We start from the raw sequence: 23,786 nt of genomic DNA on the forward strand, positions 1-23,786 counted from the left end.
CCGCATGTCCTTTATCTTTTACTTTTAAATCATGTACCATCACTCTGCATTGTTTTATTTGTCAGAAACGAGTCGTTAATGTGACCCTTACACAGGAAAATGGCGCCTTCTCTAGTGTCTTTCCTCCTGAAGACTCTCATCCCATCACACAGCCCACCCCTTGGTTTCATTTAACTCTAATTTGCTCCCTCAAAGTCCCATCTCAGGTTGCATCAACTGGGGATTAGGGATCTGACATGAACTTTGAGGGACAGAAACATTCAGCCCACAATAGCTGCAATCTCTGGACTTTTTCAAAATGTACTGGATCTTTTTCCATGTGCGGCATCAGAGCAGTCTGTATGACTGTTGACACATCATTTATAAATGCGTGGGTCATTGCTACTCACCTTGTTGCCTGTTTGTTACTGATTGGCTGAAGTTTCGACACATCACAAGGCATGGACTAGGGTTTAGTTGTTTGCCCTGAATACAATCTCAGGAGAAAAAGTACCTTTTCAACAATGGCAAAACACTATAAGCTTACATGACAGTTGTTAAGGTCTAGGATGCAAAGACCTTAGAAGAATTTTTCAGTTGCTAAGACAGTAGATCTTTAGAGTTCTCATCACAAGAAAAACTGTAGCTATTTATGGTGATGGATGTTTACTAAAGCTCCTGTGGGGATCATGTCTCAATACACATATATATCAACTCATTATCCTCTGAAACTAAAATCATGTTATATGTCAATTATATGTCAATAAATTTCTTTTAAAGTTAATATTTATTTAATATGCAATTGGAACATGAGTGATTAGATGTGGGACTTGAAGAGATGAGAGTCAAGAGCTTATGCCCTTATAATATGATCACGTACTCATTAGTAAGCACTGGAGGACTATTTTGTTGATTACCTAAAACTTAATAACTAGTTAAATTTAAAACATGACAGTTCTTTAGTATTACATATTAACAAGCAAGACATACCTTTAGTTGTGCTGTAAATGCACTATAGGCATGAAATTAGATATTGATGACTGTACATGTTTATAGTAATTAACTGAAGGCATTTTTTAAAAAAATCCAACATTTCAGAAGTTATTATGTTGTGTATTTAAATTGTATTATTTGTTCAGTGTCCTCTGTAAATTCCTAATCCCAGCAACTATTGTTTTGGTGTGTAGGGCTCTCTGCGGATCAGCTACTGACAGATCATTAATCCATCCTCTTACCCTCCCATGGAAACATCTGAATGCTACTTGATTACTCATTGACTCTTAATCTATCGTTATGGAAATCTTTTGTCTTGAGGGCAGACAGCAATTTTTCAGTTTTTATTTTCTTAAACATTATTATTTTCCATTTTTTGTCCTACAAATAAAATAGATGTTGTTAATATATTGATTTCTTAAGTATTGTTATCTAGCATTAAATAATTCTATCTCTAGATAGTTTATTTTGTTAATTACCTAAAACTTAGTAATTAGCTAAGTCATGATTTAAACAAAAAATTTTTAATGTTTATTTTTGAGAGAGGGAGAGAGAGAGAGAGAGAGCATGAGCAGAGGAAGGGCAGAGAGAGAGGAGACACAGAATCCTAAGCAGGCTTCAGGTTCCAAGCTGTCAGCACAGAGCCTGATGTGGGAACTGTGAAATCGTGACCTGAGCCAAAGTTGGATGCTTAGCTGACTGAGCCACCAGGCGCCCCAAACTAAGTCATGGTTTTTAATCAAACTTTATAATGACTTGCAGTAGAAATTTTAAAAAATATTTAATTGAATATTACTTAATGAGATTCATTAAATTCAGGAAAGTGCTTTTATGGCTCTAAAAATATTTTTTGCTGTTGTATCACACGTAAGTATCCATTTTATTTATATTTCAGAAAACATTTGGACTTTTATTATTATGTTAATGAAATTCACATTAAATAACATTTTTCTTCTCATTGTACACATAATCTGATATGATTTTAAAAGTGTTTTTAAGAACGCGGATGACTTAGTTTTGATATTTCTAAAGCAATAAAGTCTAGTTCTTAAGTGTTTACCATTTAAGTGCTTAACATTTAACCACAGTTTCTTCTCACATACACCTGAGTTTATCTTATTAATTGTCAAATATTTTCATTTAAATGTGAAAAATCATCAGATTTGCAAAGCAGTCATAGTGTTCCTTCCAAAAATTTTGTTACAAATTAAGCAACTAGTATAAATTATTCGAAATGAATTGTATGCCCTGTGAGACTTCGCTCTCAGCCTGAATGATTGACGTGCATGGAGAAGCTGTCGAAAGAACGGTACAAAGCAAACTCTGATGCCACATTACTATAAATAAGTCATTTTATGCAAGAAAAGAATTAAAGACTTTAAAGTATTTATAAATAAAAAATAGGTAACAAATACAGATATTTCCTAAGCACTGGTAAAAAAGAAGTATCAGAGCTTAAGCAAGTGAAAAAGTGACATTATTAATAGTTAAAAAAAGATGACTGACAAAAGGAGAGAATTTCTCATTTCATTATCTACCAAGAAAATTTTCAACACCATATTCTAGACTATGAATCAAATAAAAAGATATCGCTTAGAATAATATTATAAAATGCATTACATTCCAAATTTTACAGAATTGGCATTAATTCAGAAGCTGATAAAAGTCTTCTTCATTGCCGATCAATGAATCTTCAGACATTGATAAATGTGCCCATTTAATAGAACAGTTAAAAATCCCTCAGAGATATGGAAGAACATTGTGTGTTTTGCAAAGAAATACCAAAATGAGCACCTAGGGAAAGGTTATTCAACGTGGAAATGAATGCTTGAAACAAATTAAGTAATAAGGAAGCAAATTCGGTAAATTTGTGTATTGACTATGTGGCTGCAATAACAAACGATGTATAGGCTTTCAATCAAGAGTTACTTCTGAGAAGCTGAGATTTAATGAGGGGATTGTTTCATTCATTTCTCTGCATCATGCTAAGAAAGCTCAGGCACTCAGCCTCATTAAATATAGGATACCATTGATTCCACATTTCCGTCCCTCAAGCAAGTTAGCTACCAGAGAGGACATTACAGCTGGAATTTCTGCAAGTTGACCCAAATCAAATAATTTGGCATGAACTACTGTAACATTTCTCATCTCTTGGTCTAACTCCCTTAGAATCTATTCCCACACAGGGTCTCCAGGTTTCTGTCAATATATACTGCAAATAAATCTTGCAATTTGGATAGTGTCTAAGTTATTTGTTCCACAAGTGTAGCATAGACCTGTCTTCTTGGAGCATGCTGAAATTTAACACCAGTTATAGGTTCAGCAGAACCAAGAAGTGATTGTGATGGGTCTCCAGGAAATTGAGTATTCCCTATGTGTCAGGATTCTCTAAAGAAACAGAACCAGTATCTCTCTCTCTAACTTACCTATGTATCTATACCCCTATTTATATTATTGATATTTATATTTAAAGAAGGATTTTATTTTAAGAAATTGACTCATGATAATGGAGGCTGGCAGGTGAAGTCTGCAGGTTGAGTTGGGAGCCTGGGGAACCAAGGAGAAGATGATACTGCAACTCAAGTCCAAAGCCATCTGCAGAATTCCATTTTGCTCAAGAGAGCCCTTCAAATGAGCAGAGCAAGCTCACCCAGATTGTAGAGGGCAATCTGCTCTGCTCAAAATCTACTAATTTAAATGCAAATATCATCCAAAACACCCTCCAGGTTGACACAAAACTGACCATCCAACCGTTCAAGCCATCTGCCTATCATAGGGTTCAATGACTAACTTTGACATGTAAAGCTTGGTGAGACTGTGAATTCAGTTGTTATAATCTAGCAGCCTACAATTTTGCATTTGATTTCTGGCAACATAGACCATGTGGCTACAAAAATTAAGAGATTTTTTAAAGGCTGTCAGAGAAGTCTTAAGGTTATCAGAAAATGACTTGAGCTTAGAGTTGTCATTTTCTTTCTCTAATCCTCAAGTGTTCTCAAAAGAACTCATCTTGCACCACGGTCATTGTTTCTTTGATAATTCTCGAGTGCAATCCTGATTTGCTTTGATTCCCAAGGCAGTATGATTTAGCTAGTGCTTCATCACACATAATCACAGGGTGTGGCTTAGCTCATTGTGATGCTACTACATGCCACAGATTACTAGCATCTCATCTGTTATTGGTGAGGAGGTCAGAACCATACTCAAGTCCAAAGGCAGAACCAAACCAATGGCAAAATCCATCTTGTCAGTTCTAGCTCCTGGATCCACTCTTGGTATCAATTCTGTATCAATCTGAATCTATTCAGGGAAGAGAAACTACACTGTAATTTGAATAGGGAAATTTTAATATAAAAATTTTTAATAATAACAGAGAATTGAGGTGATGAGAAAGTTGGTAGTGAAGAAATAAAGATACCTAAAGAATATAGAAGAATATATATAAGAAGCAGTCATCATCCCTAGGGTTGTGATAGGGCACCCAAAGGACAATCCCTGCACCCCACACCAAGGCACGACTAAGATACCGACCCTGCTGGAAAAGGCAACAGCTGTGGCTCACTGATGACAGAGAAATTTTTATGGTGCCTCACTGGCAGAACTTGTTATAAATCTGCCCTCTGGGGTACCTGGGAAAGCTGCCCTCAGAGAGGCGTTATGCTTCAGAACTTGCTATAAAGCCAAAAGGGAGGCCCAGAAACTTCTCTGGGATGTGCCTTGCAGACAGCACCTCCCTAGGGGATGCCTGGAGATGCTGTTGGCGGCCTGCCAGGCACTGCAGGAGCCTGTTTCTGGAGGAGCCTTTCTCCGCAGAAGCAGAAGGTAGGCAAGCCATTCACTGGGGGATCAGAACTGAGAAATGCGTGCTGGAGCAGGCTGGTGAGGGGAGCACACAGGCACCAGGAAAAGAAACTCAAAACCAAACACAAGCTTTTCCTGTCCAAGCCAGTATCCCTCCAGTGCTTTCTACTGACAAATATAAACATCTTGCCAGCTGGAAGAGGAGAAATAGTTAAAGGGCCAGGGCCATTTTTACAGAACACACTATGAAGAACAGATTTGGAACTGTGAGGTAATAAATTGATCACTGGCATGGAAGGGAAACTCTTCTATATCAAAGTTTGTCTCTGGGTCTGAATTCCATTTTCAATGATGTAATTGTTAGTGTAAATCAATCCAAGCTATGACCATTCAACTTTCTACATATTTTTAAAGTGTATTTATTTATTTTGAGAGAGAGAGAGCCAGAGGGAGCAAACAGGGGAGGGGCAGAGAGAGAGAGAGAAAGAGAGAGAGAGAGAGAGAGAATCCCAAGCAGACTCTGCAGTGTCCACGTGGCCTGACTTTCGGCTAGAACCCACCAACTGTGAGATCATGACCCGAGCCAAAAAACCAAAAGTCAGAAGCTTAGCAGACTGAACCATTTAGGTGCCCAAGCATTCTATAATTTTTTTTTACCACCCCTTCCATGGGAAACAGATTATTCCAGAATTACTATTAGACACCAAAGGAAAAGTTTTGATGGAAGTTTAGCCACGAGAGGGGACTAATTCGTGTGAATGGTTAATCGTGCAAATCTGTCAACGAATAGTTTCAGGCTTTAAAAATTCACCTTGAAATAATATTGCTCCCAGACTGATGGGGGCTTGTCAAAAGAACATAGAAATCAGCTTGGGGTTCCACTAGCTAATTTAGAAGAAAAACCTTGACTATCAGAAAGAGTAATGGTTTAATTTTTAAACCCCAAATGGATGAAAAATCTGAATTGAAAGTGAAACTAACCACCTCCATCCCCTCCCCACGTACACAGATAGTGATAGAGATGCAGAGAGAGAGAGACAGAGAGACAGAGACTGATCTAGCTTTTAGTTTAGGAAGTATTCATGGATGGGCACAAGAAAAAGTGATGGTGGGTGATTATGCCCTGCAGCAGGAGGGAGAGAGCACTCTGTGTCTCTTAGAATGTTCTGTTTCTTGACCTGGTGGTAGTTATATAGATATCCACTTTATGGTTATGTGTTAAATTTTACATACATGTTTCATGGGTTTTACTGTATGTACATTGAGTTTCAAAATACAAGAGGTTTTAAAAAATATATCTTATTTGATATCTCTATACACAGGAAATGAATGTGATAGTAAAGAACTGCTAGAAAATACATTAATCTGTATTAGAAAAGGGTTCTGAAATTAGGACAACCTTTTCATTTGGAAAATAAAGAAGTTAAAATTGTTTACCAGTAATTTTTATGCTTGTTATAATCTGAATCACAGTAGAGTTATTTTTGTATGTGTTGGTGACATGCTTTTCTACTATTTTGAGATTCTCAATGTGGAAAATGTGGAATTTAGAATTCTTTTACTTGCTATATCACAACATTTTCAACGTTTTGTTTGTGGAATGAAAGAAGAGGAAGATATGTTATATTTGGGAAAATGATCCATTGTCAAAGTATAATTCCACTAAATTCCATCTAATGACAGGAGAGAAGAGTCTGCCAATTGGAGAAAAAGTAACAAATACTGTACAGCCATGTGCTACCACTTACAAAGTCTTCATTGGTGTTGATTACTAAAAATTTAGAGTAAATCAGGAAAAATGTGTTCCAAAATTGTGCACAGTTATTTCAAGCATATTTGGGTATAAAACATACTCATGAAAGCAAGTTTAAGATCTCACTCAAATAACTTGCCCGATTGTGATATATAAGTTGAATGCCAACTTTATATTTAATATCTTCTTTGGTACCATGTATTTTATCTGTACTTATCAAAAATGCGTAAGGAAAAGAAAGAAAACTGTTTTTTCCATCAAACCCAACAGACCCCTCCAACTTCCCTTCAATTTGTTTGTGGATGTAGTAGTACAGCCATATTTTTCCTGTTCAGTCAAGTGAACTTCACTGGTTGGAAACGCACTGCTCTACAGTTTAGCAGTGTTATTATTTGGAACTGAAATGCGCACCAAAGAGCATTTGGAAATCGTGGGTAATGTTTGGTTGCCTAGTAAATGTCAGTAGAAGTACTGGCATTTAGTGGCAGGCGCTGGGAGTGTGAAAAGTTCCCCAAGGCACGGGAAGCGACTGCACAAAATGCAGAGTATATATGAAATGCAGACTTCTTTCAGAAACAGTGCCTTTTGTGGACAGCTGCTCTGCTCAAAGCGGGACATTTGAGAGTGCAGCTTCAGGCTCCGTCATCTGCTGGTGTATTGTAATCCTTGACCATCTTCTTAACTTCACCACATTTCAATTTCCCTACTGGCAGAATGTTCTATATTTCCCACCGACATCATCAGATCCATTTGAGGAACAGGTGAGGTTAGGCACATCAATCACCTTGTAAAGGGAAAAGTGTTGCGCAAATACACTATTCTTGATAGAGAGAAATGGCCAACCATCGTATACCTAGTGCAAATATGCAAATATTTAGATCTAGTGCAAACTTCAGATTTTCATAGGTTTATGTTCCTTATTTGTAAGTTTACTTACCAAAACAAATGGCGTGTTTTTATCATTCAGTTGATACAGGAAATATAACTAGCAGTATGCCGCTTTGTGTTAGATATGACTAATCTAAAATATCGTAATTAAAATATATCTTTTTAGGAATTTAAATTGTGTACAAAACTATTTTGCTAATCATCTATTAATGAAAAAGAAAACTTAGACTGGTTTAAACCTAACAATGCTTCAGTTTATTTCAGAGATCAGAGGATCTTTCTACAGCTTAATAGTTTAGTTAAATGTAACTGAAATTTGCCTTAATTCTTCTTCCATTTTTTTAATCTATAGCAAGATACATATTAACTTGAAATAAAATTTAAATTTTGTGTTTTTACATTGAAGTAAAAATAATAGAAAGTCATCCTGTGACATAAATGTTATGTTTTGTGCTAAAGATACTTTAATAAGCTGATAGCATTATTATTTTTTAATTAAACATACTAAACTGAAATTATGTTTCATTGTTTTGTTCTTCCTATATTTAACAGTGAAATGGAGACATGACAAAAAAATAATCTTCAAAAAGGGTAAAGGAATATTAAGGATAATATTTTTTCCAATAGAATAAATAACTAAAATACACATAATTATGACAAATTCTAATTGACTAAATTTTGACAGGAGAATATTTAAGGTATGAAAAAAACAATCCTTACTAGAATTTCATACAAATACTGCATAGACAAGAAACGAATAAATTTTGGAGAATAGATTATTCTCACTCAAGAGAATTTTAGTTTCAATTTTATAAAGACTGTCTTTGAATTTAATAATATTTTTTCACTCAAAAAAAGCACAACACAGAGTGGCTTTGCTCATTTCTAACCTAAATTTAAGAAAATAATATGTGTGAGGGTGATGTATTAAGTACTACCTATTATATATGTATTAAGTACTAAGTATTATGTATTAAGTGATCTGCTTTTCCCTGCCTCCATACATATTCTACCTGATCACCCTCCCCTTTGAAAGCTGAAAAGAAAAATATTCAGTGCTTCAGAAATTGTCCTCTGTAAAGAATGACTTCATCAGATAATTTGTTCCAGAATTCTAAAAGCAACATTCAATTGTGAGACAAAATAGCTTTCCCCCTCTTTCTAGACAAAAGAAAACTCTCCCTGTGTTGAGGACTTCAAAGATTTTTGAGATGAATAAAGAGATCTCTTATTCCCCTAGAACTAAATCCTAGGTTAAGAGTAAACATTGGGACAATGGGATCTCTTTTTCCATTTGTGGATCTGAGGCAAGTGAGACTCTTGGTTCCATTTTCTCTGGAGAAGCCAAGCCTCTAGCATCGTGGTTAGCAAGATGGACCTAGTAGCCTTGCCTGGGATCCCCAGAGAAAGCCTTCTAGTACTGCAAAGGAAGCAGGATAAAATCCTCCAGCACAGAACTGAGCAGAGGGGGTGTGAACTAGACAGCAATTGGAGTCCAGAAAGATTTGAGAAAGGGTGAGAAGCAGCACATCCTGATGGGAAATAGAGTGAAACCAATTTTTATTTTGGTGCCTGGTTGATGAATGGAAGCTAATGAATTATAAGCAGATTATTTACTTATAATTAAAATGTGCAGCTTTGGGATGCCTGGCTGGCTCAGTCAGGAGAGCATGTGACAGTTGATCTCAGGGTTGTGAGTTTGAGCCCCAGGTTGAGTGTAAAGATTGCTTAAAAAACATTAAGCTTTTATTAACTATACCAACCAATGGCTCTTTCCTCAATTTGATAAATTCAGCAAAGTAAGTAAAAGAAATTTCTTTATAAGTCTCTGGTCTTTATTATTCTAAGTTTAGAAATTTACAGCAGGGAGGTATAGTAAGTGGTGGATTCCCAACATTGTTTAACTTTATAATCCATCTGTTGTCGGTATATATGAGCAAAAGGAAAAGAGCAATGAAAGATGAGATGCAGGATCAGAGGGAAACTTTTCACCATATTGTAGACAGTGGATGGAGATGTCCATAAAGGAGATGTTCTGGATAACACAGGCCCAGTAGACTCAGTGTTATGGTATATAAGATAAATAAGACTATCACAGCATGATCAGGTATGGTTCTCAGTAAAGGAGTGCCTTCTATAATATGCACATATCTGAAGACAGTTTTCTGCAAATAACAAGCAAAATGCCTTGTACCTAGAAAATCCATTGAACAGAAAGCTTGTGTGTCAGATGGAAGTAAAAGTCTTAAGTACCCTTCAGGTTATTGACAGGACTCAACTAAAATTAAGGGGAAATAGTTCATGAAGAACAAACAAACCTCTAGACAAGTTGGATATAAAAATGAAGAAAATGATCATATTAGAAACAAACATTAATAAATATTTCCCAAGGTTTACATAACAGGGTTGCTATAGACTCTCATAATTTTATGTTTTCTTTCTAACTGAATCCTAATGGAAACTTTTCTTTTTTTCTTTAAATTTTTTAGTGATTTTTATTTATTTTTGAGAGACAGAGAGAGACAACGCAAGCAGGGGAGGGTCAGCAAGAGAGGGAAAAACATAATCTGAAGCAGACTCCGAGCTAGCTCTCAGCACAGAGCCTGATATGGGACTCGAACCCATGAACCATGAGATAATGACCTGAGCTGAAGCCGAACGCCCAACCGACTGAGCCACCCAGGTGCCCCTAATGGAAACTTTTCAATTCTCATTTTACTTGGCCTCTCAATGGTTTATGACATTGTTTTGACTCTTCTTGTTTTCTGTGAGACCACATGACTTTCTCCTTAATTTCTTCCTGATCTGTTTCAATGTCTTCATTTTTTGCCTTATGGGCTGGAGTTCATTTGTACTCAATCCTTGCTCTCATCTCATCCTACCTATGTTCTTTTCCAAGGTAATTTACTTCTGTAATAAAGTAATGAATGTGTACAGTTTTTATGTTGATGACTCTCAGGTTCAAATACATCAGGTCTCAGCATCAATATCCCTTACCCAGAATCCTTCTTTCATCTTCCAGTCTACACAACACCCCCTACTGCACTTATTCAATTACCATTTGTGTGACATAGTTACCTTGTTATCTTTTGTTTAATCTTTTTTCATTAGACTGACAATTATTGTGAATTGTGTATGATCACTGTTTCCACTGAATAGAATATTGTCTAAAATATTGTCTAAAAAGCTTTTTCATGAGCAGAGTTATAATACTAGATTTTTACAGAATTTAAAGTTAGAAATGCAAAACTGAATGTAATCTGTAAAGAGAAGTCATCTAATGTCACTGAATCTACAACTACAATGAAGGAAAATTTAAAAAAGGAGCATTGCAGCACTCAGACTTATCTTAACCGTGTTTTTGCTTGAATAAGATAAATGCACACATTGTATTTAAGTAATGTGTGCTATTATTAATTAATCATGTATATGCTTATATTGTCCATAATTATTGGAATATACACAAAATATGAAAGACAATCTTTATAATTCATAATACTAGCACCTAAACATATTTTTTATTAATGTGTTTTATGTTTTTCTTTGTGGGGCTATCTCAATGTAGTATGTATACTGAATGTTATATTAGACACATCTGTAGTCTTGTTTTTTTTAATTTTGTATTATACTGAAGGACTTTCCAAAGCTTGGAAGCATTCCTCAAAACATTTCTAAAACTGCATAATATACCATCACTGATATACGCCATAATGTAACCATTTTCATATGGTCAGTGATAAGGCTATTGTCTCTCAGTTCCTATCCTCTCCATATTCTGTTTTGTGACACCTGCCTATGTAATGGATATTCAGACTCTTTTTCTTATATGACACTATAATTAATATTCTGATTAATACTTTTTAGGTTATATGTTTGTATCTCTGATTATGGCTAAAGACTCATCTCTAAACATGCATTAGACTCTTATTCCCTACTCCTTATTTCCCAAGAGGCAGAGACAGTCTTTAGAGCAATATTCTTGACCTCTCAGAATGATGCTTTTGGGAGCAAGTACTGAGAACATTGAGATCTCAGCCTCTGTCCATCACCTCCTTCTTTTGGGATCCATAGGGCTGCAGAGAGCATGTGCCCTGGTGGGCTTTTGTGCCCTAAGTCTACTGATAAAGGTTCTGTCCTGCTAGGAAGGCTTGCAGGTCTTCTGGGAGCCTGTGATCAAATGGGCAAGTCTTTGGTTCTGGACTTCAGTATTAGAAACACCATGTTGCCAGATACCTAAGGCATGTCCACTAAAGCTCTATCAGTGGCTCAGTTCTCAGGCAGAGGAAAAGGCTGCTATATATAAGAATTCTGTGTCCGAGTTTCTGAAGATTACAAGGGTTTTCAAATATATTACTAAGCAAGGTAATGCCAACTTAAGAATCTCAATGACAACACACTGACTAAAACAAATTATTATTATTTTAATAAAACATTTTGATGGGTAGAATAATATATAAATATATGTACATATATATTAGTATTTTAAAACATTACTTAGAATGCTATAGCTTAGTATCTCAGATATTTGGGAAAAAGACAAACTTATGTAATAATCACTGTCAGTAACACATTTTAGATGTGATTGAGGACAGAATACGGATTTGAACTTTTACTCTTGTTTTTCTAGTCAAAGTTTAGGAATAAAAGGAAGGGAGGGAGCAAACACAGAAAGAAGGAAGGAAAGAAGGAGAGGAGGAAAGAAAGAAAGAAAGAAAGAAAGAAAGAAAGAAAGAAAGAAAGAAAGAAAGAAAGAAAGAAAGAAAGAAAGAAAGAAAAAGAAAGAAAAGGAAGGAAGGAAGCCGTAGACCTGAGGCAATATTTATTGCATAGGAAATGCCTTGAATAATCTTTTATGGTATTAACTATACGAAGGCCAGTTGAAAGAACTTTCACTATCATTTTGGCTTCTATAGAAGACAGATCTGTGCAAAGGCTTTATGAATTAGAAAATAGATTTTAGTCAATTTTCACTCTCCCTCTCCATACCATGCCTTGTGAATTTGTGGGGTTCCTCCAGCAGAAGCAGGGTGCAATTTTCTGTCCCTTGACCTGATGTTTAATCATGTGACTTTCTCTGGGCAATGACATGCAAGCAGACACAGTGAAAGCAGAGGCTTAAGGTGGGCTTGACTTGCTTTCTTGCTTCTTTATCGTTGAGATAAGAATGTGCCCCCAATCGGGGCCTCTGGGTGGCTCAGTCAGGTAAGCATCTGACTTCAGCTCAGGTCATGATCTCGTGGTCCACGGGTTGGAGCCCTGCCTAGGGCTCTGTGCTGACAGCTCAGAGCCTGAAGCTTGCTTCAGATTCTGTGCCTCCCTCTGTTGTCTGCCTCTTCTCTGCTCTAGCTCTGTCTCTCTCTCTCAAAAACAAAAACACTTAAAAAAAAAAAAAAAAAAAAAAAAAAAAAAAAAAAAAAAAAAAAAAAAAGAATGTGTCCTAAGCCAGCCAGCCCGCTGATCCAAGGAGAACAAGAGAGATAAAGGCAGACTTGGATTCAACCTACAGCTTGGAGTCAAGCCAGCCATGCTCAACTTTGATCAGCTGCCCTCTGCACCCCCCGTGGCCCATAGAAATAAAGAAAAGTAAACTCTTTTGTTTCAAGCCACTGTATTTTAGGGAATTTGTTACACAAATTTATTTAAGGCAGTTTGTTACACAGTTCATAAATTGCCTAGTTTTGTGCTGGGCACTTTTGCATTCATTCTTCAGTTAACACTTCTCACAATCATATGAGGCAGGTTGTATTATTGGCCCTTCGGACTGAGGAAACAGGCCTATGAAAGTTAAGCAATTTGCCTACTTCTACAATAGCTAGAAAACCAAAGAGCAGAAACCTATTTCCAGTGTAGGAAGTTGAATTCTCCCACTAATAAAACTATGCAATTTCTAACAGAACTGTTCTCAGTCACTAAGAATCAGCTTCAACAGACCTGCATTTCTATGCAGGTGTCATGAATGTATTTTGCCTTGTGGATCAAATTTCATTTTGTTTTATGGGACTATGTTGGCATTATGGTCATGATTGAATGTGGGCTCTGAAACTAAACTGCCAGGGTTTGTATACTGGTCCCCAATTTACTATTATATGACCACTGGGCAAGTTCTGTACCTCGGTATTCCACTTTCCTCATAAGACACAGGAATAAAGAGATGTATGTCATATGATTTGCATAAATTTATACTTTAATATGCACTTGATTATATTATTTTTATTATTATGTAGAAAAGACCAATCTTCATATTTCAAAGTTTTATATGTTCTCAGCTGTAGTGTTTCTTGTGAGGTATTTCTTACTGCAGAAGACCAGTTTCAATATCTATTATTCAACAGGAACGTGAGAAAATCAATTAGTTAATTAACAGCAGTCACCACATAATGTGAAACCTCATGCTGACTCTGAGATGGCCCAAGAAAGTTCCCCGAATCTATACTCAAATTATAGGAATGCTCTAGTAGGGAGAGTATTATAAACAAAGGCATTCCTGGGACAGAAAACATTAGAGTCCATGGAGCAAATAAGACAATCCTGATGTTTTTATTGAAAAAATAAAGCCACATGAGTGAGGATAAGAGAGAGGGCAAAAAAAACTAGGTTGAAAAGGGGAGAGTTAAAAATGAAGGGAAGATTGGCATTACCAAATTTTTGCTTAGGGATAACATTCATCCAGCAGCAGTGTTTAAGTTCATTAGTGTGAGTAGAGATTGGAAATACGGAGACAAGTTATAGGTGCAAAAATATATAAGGCATTTCCCACATCTTTTATTGACAAGAGTAAGTTTTCATAGCACTAAGTACCTTTTTAAAAAAGTACTATGTATCTCAAGTGTAACTGTTCATTTACTGAATTTGATGTATCAACCCCTGACAGCTTAAACTCCCTGACAGCACAGAATACTTCTGTTTGCTCAGCATCTTACCTTCAGCCCCTGTAAATAGAGATTGGCCCACAGTTGTTGCCTAGTAAATCTTTATTAAATTAGTGAATAGATCAATGATGAATGAGAGAGTGAGGGAATCCAAATAAGTGGAACTTAATATTTTTGCAATTAACTATTGTTTAATCAAAACCTGTCATTTTAGGGCACCTGGGTGGCTCAGTCGGTTAGGCCTCCGACTTCGGCTCAGGTCAGATCTCATGTTCATGGGTTCGAGCCCCGTGTCAGGCTCTGTGCTGACAGCTAGCTCAGAGCCTGGAGTCTGTATCAGATTCTGTGTCTCCCTCTCTCTCTGACCCTCCCCCTCTCATGCTCTGTCTCTTCTGTATCAAAAATAAATAAAACATTTAAAAAATTAAAAAAAAAGAAAAAAAAACCTGTCATTTTAGAGCTGTGTTTTGACCAAGATTATGTAAATTAAGTGAATTTTTAAATTAATTAATTAATTAATTAAACTAATTTTAAAACTACTTTTTTATTGCAATACAAAATTTCACTGAACATCAAATATTAGCAATATTAAAAATAAAATATGAGAACATATTTTTAATTCTACTCTCCTGAAATACAATTACATGATTTATGTGTGTCTGGGTGCATGTATGTGCGTGTATGATATTTTAGTTAGCTTTTGTAAGTATTTTGTGGAGGAGATTTTCCTGCTTGTTGAAAAACAAAATACTTAGAAGTGCTAATTAAAATATCTTTCACACACACGACTATGTGATTATCAAAACTTTGAAACAGAATTCATTCATTGAAATCATGCATTTGTTGATGTGGATTTCATCTGCATCTCCTACGAGGCTCAGTTCTATAAAGGTAAGAATCTTGCCTGTTTCAGCCTGTGCTTTGCAAAATGACTGGTATGTAATTGGTACTTTTCAAGGAATGAATCTCAATAATGTTAATGTGGAATTAGAGATGTAAATCTGCTCTGAGTTCCAGAGAACAGTGATTCTGTTTTACTCCTTATTATCTGCGCAGAGAATCACTATGTCTATCCTTAATGCCAGTTAACAAATGGTCTTGATTACTCTCTTGTATTACCTTTGAAATCAAGAGTGGGGAGCCCATCAACTCTGTTGTTCTTTTCAAGGATTACTTGTCTATTATTAAAAAAGTTAGCTGGGATTTTAATAGGTATTCCATTCAATGACTGATTAATTGGCGGAGTATTGACTTCTTAATGATATTAATTTTTGATCCATGGAACTGAACATCTTTCCATTTATTTGAGTCTTTAATTTCTTTGAGCAATGCTTTGTAGTTTGTAGTTACAAGACTTGCATTTCTTTTGTTTAATTTATTCCCAAGTATTTAAATCCACTCATTTTTGTAATTAAACTTTATTGAAATACAATCATACTCATTGGCTTATCTGTTTGCTGTGACCACTTTTGCTATCATGGCAGAGTAGTTTCAGCAGAAAAAATCTGCCCACTCCTCATTCAGAAGAGGTCTCTTGAATATGCTCTCTGCTAACAAGTACAGCAGAAATTATTTTCCATAAATACTTGGAGGAATTTAAGTGTTCTGTCTAAAGGTACAATTGAATTATCTTTATAGTGCATAGACTGTCTCATTTTTTATTTTTGGATCATTAGCGTGTGATTTTTAGTACAATTTATTCTTTGCTTCAACAAATCTTCAAATTACTATCTTCCAAATGACACATTGAGGGTCTCTAGGACCTTTAGATATTACACTTGAATTCTAGAGGAGTTGCACCACTACAATCCTGAATTTTTTGAGCCTCCTAAAACAATAATAGTAATCACACCCTTTTGACACAAGACCACAGAGGGCAGCATGAAGGATGTCAAATCATCTGTGAATAAGGCGCTAAGAATTCCTTTCAATTTCTGTGTATCTTGGAGAAGGCCTTTAATTGCTTGTTGCCTCTGCTGGCTAGGCAAACCTTTCAACGCATGGAAATCCAGATGGCAAGGAGAGAGAAGCACCTGACCAAATTAATGAAAATATTATTTTAGCTTGTGTCTGAGCTTGTTATTTTCCCAAGTGTTTGCTCAGGTTGTGACTGTTCCATTAATTGACACTACAAGTCCAGGAAAAGGAAATACCTTTTCTGTTAAATAACAAGAAGAAAATAAATAACAATAACAAATTCAAATAGAAGTATATTGTCTCTTATTTTTAACATACTATTTTGCCAACATTGCATACAATTTTCAGGAGAACAGATTTAATCCATATCCTTTGAGGGATAACAATCCACAGTAAGGGTAAGAGACAAAGGAGCCCAAAATGAAGATCTGAGCAGACCATGAAATACAAAATACATGGGAGAAGACGCTAATGAGAATTGTTACTTATAAAGGTTGGGCTTAGAAACAAACAGGAGTATAATTCGGTTTATCTTTGAAATTGCGTTGTGATATCACCATCTTGTGGCCAAATTGAAAATAGTTTTCCACTGCAAACTGGATCTATTTCTATATGAAGCTTCTTATACAAATAATGTACCATATTACATTTATACAACACTGTGTTTTGCATTGATTTTACTGTAATTCTAAGCACTGGTTTTGTGTTATTTAAGATTCAAAAAAGTTATCAACATACAGATTTTTGAGAAAGATCCTAATAGACCTTTCGAGGCTAACTTAATATATCAAAACTGTTTGGTATGTTAAGAAAACAAAGTTATATTTGAATAAAAAATGATCATGTGTTACGTGGAAGAACTCCCTTAAAATCAGAAAGCTTTCCACCTATGAACTTAATTTTTATTTTTTATTTTATTTTATTTTTTAAAGTTTATTTATACATTTTGAGATAGAGCATGAACATGAGCAGGAAAAGAAAAGAGAGAGAATGAGAGAGAGAGAGAGAGAGAGAGAGAGAAAGAGAGAGAGAGAGACTCACAAGTAGTGTCCACACTACCAGCACAGAGCCCAATACGGGCTCGCCCTCCTGAAATGCAAAATCATGACCTGAGCCAAAATCGAAGTTGGACGCTTAACCCACTGATCCACCTAGGCACCCTAGTGTTTAAATACTCTAGAAAAAGTTGAAGAAAGTATATCACCATTGAACTTTTAAAATATTATAGACTTTAAGGGCTTGATAAGATAAAAGGAATAATCTTTATTTTGTAAGAAACATGCTGTAAATATAAAAAGTGCAGTAGGACAAAGGCCATCAAAATCTGAGTGTTAATAGTAAGTATGCACTATATGTCTCCAAATTTAGACTTCCTGTAGTCTACTCTTTATGCTGGAATGATGGGTCATTTCAACCAACTTATTTTTCTTAGGAACCCCTTCACAGTGTCTAATTCCTGCCCATTCTCAACATTATAAATTCAGTGCATATTTTCTCCGTAAAATTTCTAATGTTCATCATTGTCCCAGTAGCAAGGAATATGGCCTCATTTCAATTTTTTTTTTAGAATGCATTTCCTGTGATTGTTTAATTTAGACTGTGAGCTTATTACATTATCCAGTTCTCTACCTACGGGTGCAAAGTTTGAGGAGCAGAAACAGAACCCAGAATCTTTCATCTGAAAGACAAGTTAGCTATTACACATGCAATTTCTTCAGCTTCACTAGGAGAAAATTCAGACCCCCAAAGTGAAGCACTGTTTCCAAAGCACGTTCTCACAGATAGGTAGCATAGGTTCTGGCTTTTTGAATCCCACTTTGACAACCTCTGTCATTTAGCTGATATGTTTAAACCATCCACATTGAAAGTTATTATTAATATGATGCAAATAATTAGAGATCTGCTAGACGTTTTCTATTTTTTCATTTGGATTTTGATTTTGTTTTCTCCTTATCCGTCTGCCTTCTCTGAGTTTGTCTTTTCTTAGGTTTTCATTTTCTCTTTTCTACCGACTTATTATTTACGTTCCTTCTTGATGAAGTCAGTAGTTTTCTAGGCTTTACAATATTCGTTTTAAGTAAGCTGGGCCAACATTCATATGCTGACATGTCACCTCTCCAGGAGTATGAGGGCCTCATAACCAGAAGTCCCACTTTTTCCACCCCATCTTTTCTGCCGTTTTGTTATGCGTTTCACTACCATATGTGCTACTAACACACATTATATTGTAACTAATTTCTTTTAAACAGTAATTTATAAAGATAAAAACCCAAATATTATATCTTACCTTATTTCATTTCAAAAATATTAACTTTTCTTTAGATCCAAATTTCTGACCTACATCACACTCTTTCTTATCAAAGAGCTTTTCTTGATCACTTCCTACACAGCAGCTCTGCTATCAAATTCCTTCAACTATTGTTTTACTGAAAAATAGTCTCAAGTTTTCATCTCTTTTGTAGGATATTTTCTCTGTGTATAGAGTTCTGGGTTGATAGTTCGTTTTTGTTTTGTCTTGTTTTTTCTTTTGTTACTTTAAGGATGTCATTTCTTTTCTTCTTCCTTGTGTGGATTGTGACAAAAACACTGCTGAAATGCCAGGGGCACCTGGGTGGCTCAGTTGGTTAAGCTGATCTTACAGTTCATGAGCTGGAGCCCTGTGTCAGGCTCTGTGATGCAGAGCCTGCTTGGGATTCTCTCTCTCCCTCTCTCTGCTGCTCCCCAGTGTGTGCACTCTCTCTCTTTCTCTTTCAAAAGTAAATGTACTTTTTAAAAAATCGGCTGACTGTCTTCAGAGTCTATGTCTCCCTCTCTCTCTGACCCTCCTGTGCTCATGCTGTCTCTCTTTCTAAAATAAATAAAAACAAAAAAATTATTTCTAAAAATCGGCTGAAATCCTTATTCTTATCCTACTCTGGTTAATGTGTCTTTTTTCTTTGCTCTCAATATTGCCTCTTCCTTTTTTGTCTGTTTGAATATGATATACTGTAGTCCTTAAAGTTATTTTACATGGCTCTCACGCTCTCTGAGCTTCCTGGATTTGTGGGTTGTGTCTATCTGCCTGCCATTATTTCCTCAAATATTTTTTCCATCCACTTCTCTCTGTCTTGTTCTTCCGGAATTCCAATTACACATTCTTTATTTTTATTTACTTATTTTGAGAGAGAGTGAGCGAGCAAGTGGGAGACAGTGAGAGAGAGCAGGGGAAGGGCAGAGAGACAGGGAGAGAAAGGGATCCCATGTTTGGAGCCCAATGTGGGGCTCGATCTCAATACTATGAGATAATGACCTGAGCTGAAATCAAGAGCCCTACTCTTAACTGACTGAGCCACCCGGAGCCCCGTCACATTCTTTAGACCATTTGGTATCGTTCTATAACTTGGATGCTCAACTCGTTTTGCTTTCCTTTATTTATTCACCTACTCTTTCCATTTCAGATTTTCGGTTACTTTAACTAATCTATCTTGCAAGTCACCAATTTCCATTTGATTCTTTCTTATAGTTTTCATCTTTCTGAGGAAGATATCTATTTTATCTTGGACATTCTCTACACTTTCCTTTTGTAACTTTCACATACTAATCACTTTGTCTTATGTGTATGTGTATACAAGACATGTAAAAGACAGTTGATGCTAATGTAAATACCCTTTTTGCTTGGAGGCGAATCCTCCTTTTCTTCTGATAGGCCTTTAATGTGGGGATTTATGTTAATCTCTTTAAGAGTTGGACTGAGTTTAAAGTGTTTATTGTTGCTGTGGTTACTGTCACTGGGCGAGAGATTTAAAATTCCTCAGTGAAATTGAAATCTTGTATCTATTGTGAGCTTATTGCCAGGGGTTTATCCCTGAATGTCTTTTTTTTCTTTTTGAGAGAGGGAGAGAGAGTGTGATCAGGGGAGAGTGGGGGTGGAGGGTAGAGAGAGAGAGGGAGACAGAGGGAGGGGAGATAGAGAAAGAGAGATGGAGAGAGAGAGAGAGAGAGAGAGAGAGAGAAGAGAGAGAGAGAGAGAAAGAGAGAGGGAGAGAGAGAGAAAGAGAGAGGAAGAGAGAAGAAGAGAGAGAGAGAGAGAGAGAGAGAGAGAGAGACAGACAGACAGACAGACAGAGAGAATCTTAAGCAGGTGCCACGCTCAGCGCAGAGCCGGACTAGGGGCTCAATCTCAGGACCTGCGCTGAAATCAACAGTTGGACTCTTTAAGCGACTAAAGCACCCAGGTGCCTCCTCCTCTTTTTTTCCTGAATGTCTTTTCCCTGTTCGTCTTTGGGCCTTTCCTTTGTGCTATTCCTTCAAGAAAACCTGCCTCCTACAGCCCCCATGGATTTTTATTTCATGCTCCTTAGTACATTGCACGGAGAAGAGTGTGGCCATATTCTCTACTCTTCTGCTTAAGTCCCAGTCTTCGGCAGCCTGGGACCTGGGCTTCGGGATATGGCTTTCACCATTTTCCTGGCTCCTCTGTAAATATAATTTTGAGCCAAATGTGCATCCGGTCCCTTTCTCCAGGGGTAGGGATTTTTCCCCCTGTCTTCATACCTCAGGTGCTACAGGTTTCTGCCATGCCTGAGGCTAAATTGTCTGTGGTTCTTCCTCGTGGGTAATAAAGCTGTCGGTAGACGACATGGAGGAGATGGATCCATGTAGACTTTGGGCGGTGACACTGTTTGCGTCTCTCAGGCAGCAACACAGCTCAACCTTTTTCCGGGATCCTCCTAAGCTTTCCTGTGGATGCCTGTTGATGTTCGTGGAGGAAAAGCCTACTTATGACTGCGAATCTCCCTGTGTCTGCAGCCACCAGGGTATCACACCGCCGCCATAGCACACATTCGGTCCCTAGAGATCAGTTGCAGGCCTCCAGCTCAATCCGCCTCCAACCTGCGTGTAACGCTCAGTAGCGACTGTCACAGGCAAGCCGACGCTTGGAGCCTGTTTTTGCCTGCAGGTGCTCCAGAGAGTTGGACTTAATTGCTATTGTCATTAAATTAGTGAAATTTTAAAAACCTGCCACTTCATTATTTTAAATGGTTCCTTACATGTGTGGACATCAGAAACTCCGGTCTCAGAATTATTTGGTCTCTAGCAACACATCTAGTCACAAACAGTGCCCAGTAGGAAGTTCATAAATATCCCCCAATAGGAGTGGGGGTAGCGAGCAGCTGCATCTGTCGGTCCTCTAGTCCAAAGGGTCAATGGCTGAGACCTTGGCACTTGGGCCTTCTGCCTGGGGCTGTGCACAGCTTGGAGGCCTTGGCACTTGGACCCTCTGCCTGGGGCTGTGCACGGCTTGGGCTCCGTAGGCACGTTTGCAACATCAGAGCTGCAGGGTTCTCACCATGCCCCAGGGGAGCCGACCAGACTTCGTTCGTTTTGAATCTCGGTCCTGCTGCTGCTCCACTACCAGTTCAAAACCTCGCTTTTTAGGTATTTGTGGGTGTACAGACCCCAAGTGTGCATTGACAAGTAGGCTGTGATTCTGTCAGAATCCAAACAGACCTCTGCGAGGACAGTGCACAGCCATCATGTCAACAGTTTGTCCAGGCTGATGGGAAGAGCAGCTCCAGACGCCACTTAAATAAATCAAGCAAGGATTGCTATTTAAAGGGAAACCAGGAAGTTGGGGCCACTGGCGCTCATGGCGCGTGATTAAGGGAGCTGGTCGGACCATTCAGAATTGCAAGCTTTTGATCTCAACATTCTTACCAGAGGTTTTAAGGTTTCAGAAGATGCCATCTGAGTGGAGGGCCATTTCAGAACTTCTGTAGTCCTGGGATCTTATTACCAAGGCTCAAGTGGTGCAAACATAGCTCCACTGAGCCAGGGAACCTCATTAACCTGAGTTATTCACTGTGCAGCACGAATGCTAGGGAACAGGATATCACACTCAGGCTCACATGTTTAAAACAACACGCAATTCGGTCAATGCATTCACAATCTCTGAGTCAGTTTTTTAAAAACTATTTGGCTCTAAGGTTGAAAAACTTTATCATATGCCCGGCCCACCCCCTCACTCCCAACACACACCTGCACACACACACTTCATCCAAAGTTTGGGGTTTATTTAATATGACTGGGCATGGAAAAGCATCATAAAATATGCTAATTATTTTCACAGAAAACCCCAAAGTTGTGTAATTTTAGGGGCAGGTTTCATGGCAGTATGTAGTGATATCACAGCCAGATGTTGGAGTTTTGATTTTCAGGCAGGGACAGGCGACTTGCATTTTGTTCCATGTCGATTCAAACTGGTCCTTGAAATCTGGCTAAAGATGCTTCACAGGATACAAAGCAGAGGACGATCTAAACAACACAGACAAACACATTCTTACAACTTGCAACTAAATGCTTCCACATGAACTTACTTTGGGTTTAAGCTTAAAGGTGATGGGAAGGGTTGACAATTTGGGCTTTTTTGCTTCTAAGTCAATCTAGATAAGGAATTTCACAGGGACAGTCATCTACCCAGATTGCCAAAGTGGGTGCCTAACTCTTCTCCCCTCTTCCATGTATTTTTTTTTTTCTAACCAACTATTCTCATTAGAGCTAGGAAGCTATCTGTAAAATGCAAATTGTATCATTCTATTCCCTCCGGCAATAGATCCCTGTCACCTTTAGACAAAGCCAAAGACCATAAAGGGCTTTGCAAGGTCGGAATGATTTCACCCTTGCCCACCTCTGAACACTTTGCTTATGCCAGTCTCCCCTCAGGCTTCGTGCTGGACTTATGTAAATTCAAATTTTTCATGATTTTTTTTTCTCACCTCCTGGCCTTAGAACATACGGTTCCTCTGTATTCCTGTCTCCATCTGGCTCACCCTTACTCACCCTTTGAGTCCAGCCTAATGGCAGCCCCTTCTCAGCCCTTGACAATGAATCAGATCCACTTTCAGACATTCTCGTACAATGTCTGCCGCCGTGGTTCAATTTGAGTTATTCAATTAATTGTCTGAAGTGACTTGTCTGATCTGTACGTTTCCCAATAAACTTTGAGCTCCAAGACTGGTGTCATGTTGAGTGCTTGTCTCATTGCCTAAATGCATTGATTATAGTGCTTATAAGATATAAAATAGTTGGGGCTGATTAACTCACTGGATTTCTGCTTTGGGGGTGTGATTTTTAAATTCCCAATTATGACAAAGAGCTACTTTTCTTGCTCCATTCTTTGTGCATAAATTTCCCTTAAGTTCCTCTGAAGGAACTTACAGGGAAGAACACTTATTTTTCCCACAGCCAAATAGCGTCATAATTTAATGTTAATTGTACACCATTCATCACCATCTCTTGAAATCCATGACCATTTTTTCTCTTTCTTTGTAACTCTTTGCTCATAATTTAAGATCCATTTCACTAAAGCCAAATAGTTGATGTTTTATAAAAAAATAAAGATGACTAGACAGAGATTTCTCCTTTAGGTTTCCTCATTAAAACAGTTTCAAAGAAATTCAAATTCAAAGTATGCACATTATGAACAGAATATTTTATCCTTTCCCAGCGCGTTAACTTTTATTGTATGATGCTTGCATGCACACCTCATTAGATTCTGTTTTGATGTTTTATTTCTTAAATTTCATGTGTGTTTTATCAGTTGTGTT

Source organism: Suricata suricatta, chromosome 3, assembly GCF_006229205.1.
Source record: "Suricata suricatta isolate VVHF042 chromosome 3, meerkat_22Aug2017_6uvM2_HiC, whole genome shotgun sequence".
Taxonomy (NCBI): domain Eukaryota; kingdom Metazoa; phylum Chordata; class Mammalia; order Carnivora; family Herpestidae; genus Suricata; species Suricata suricatta.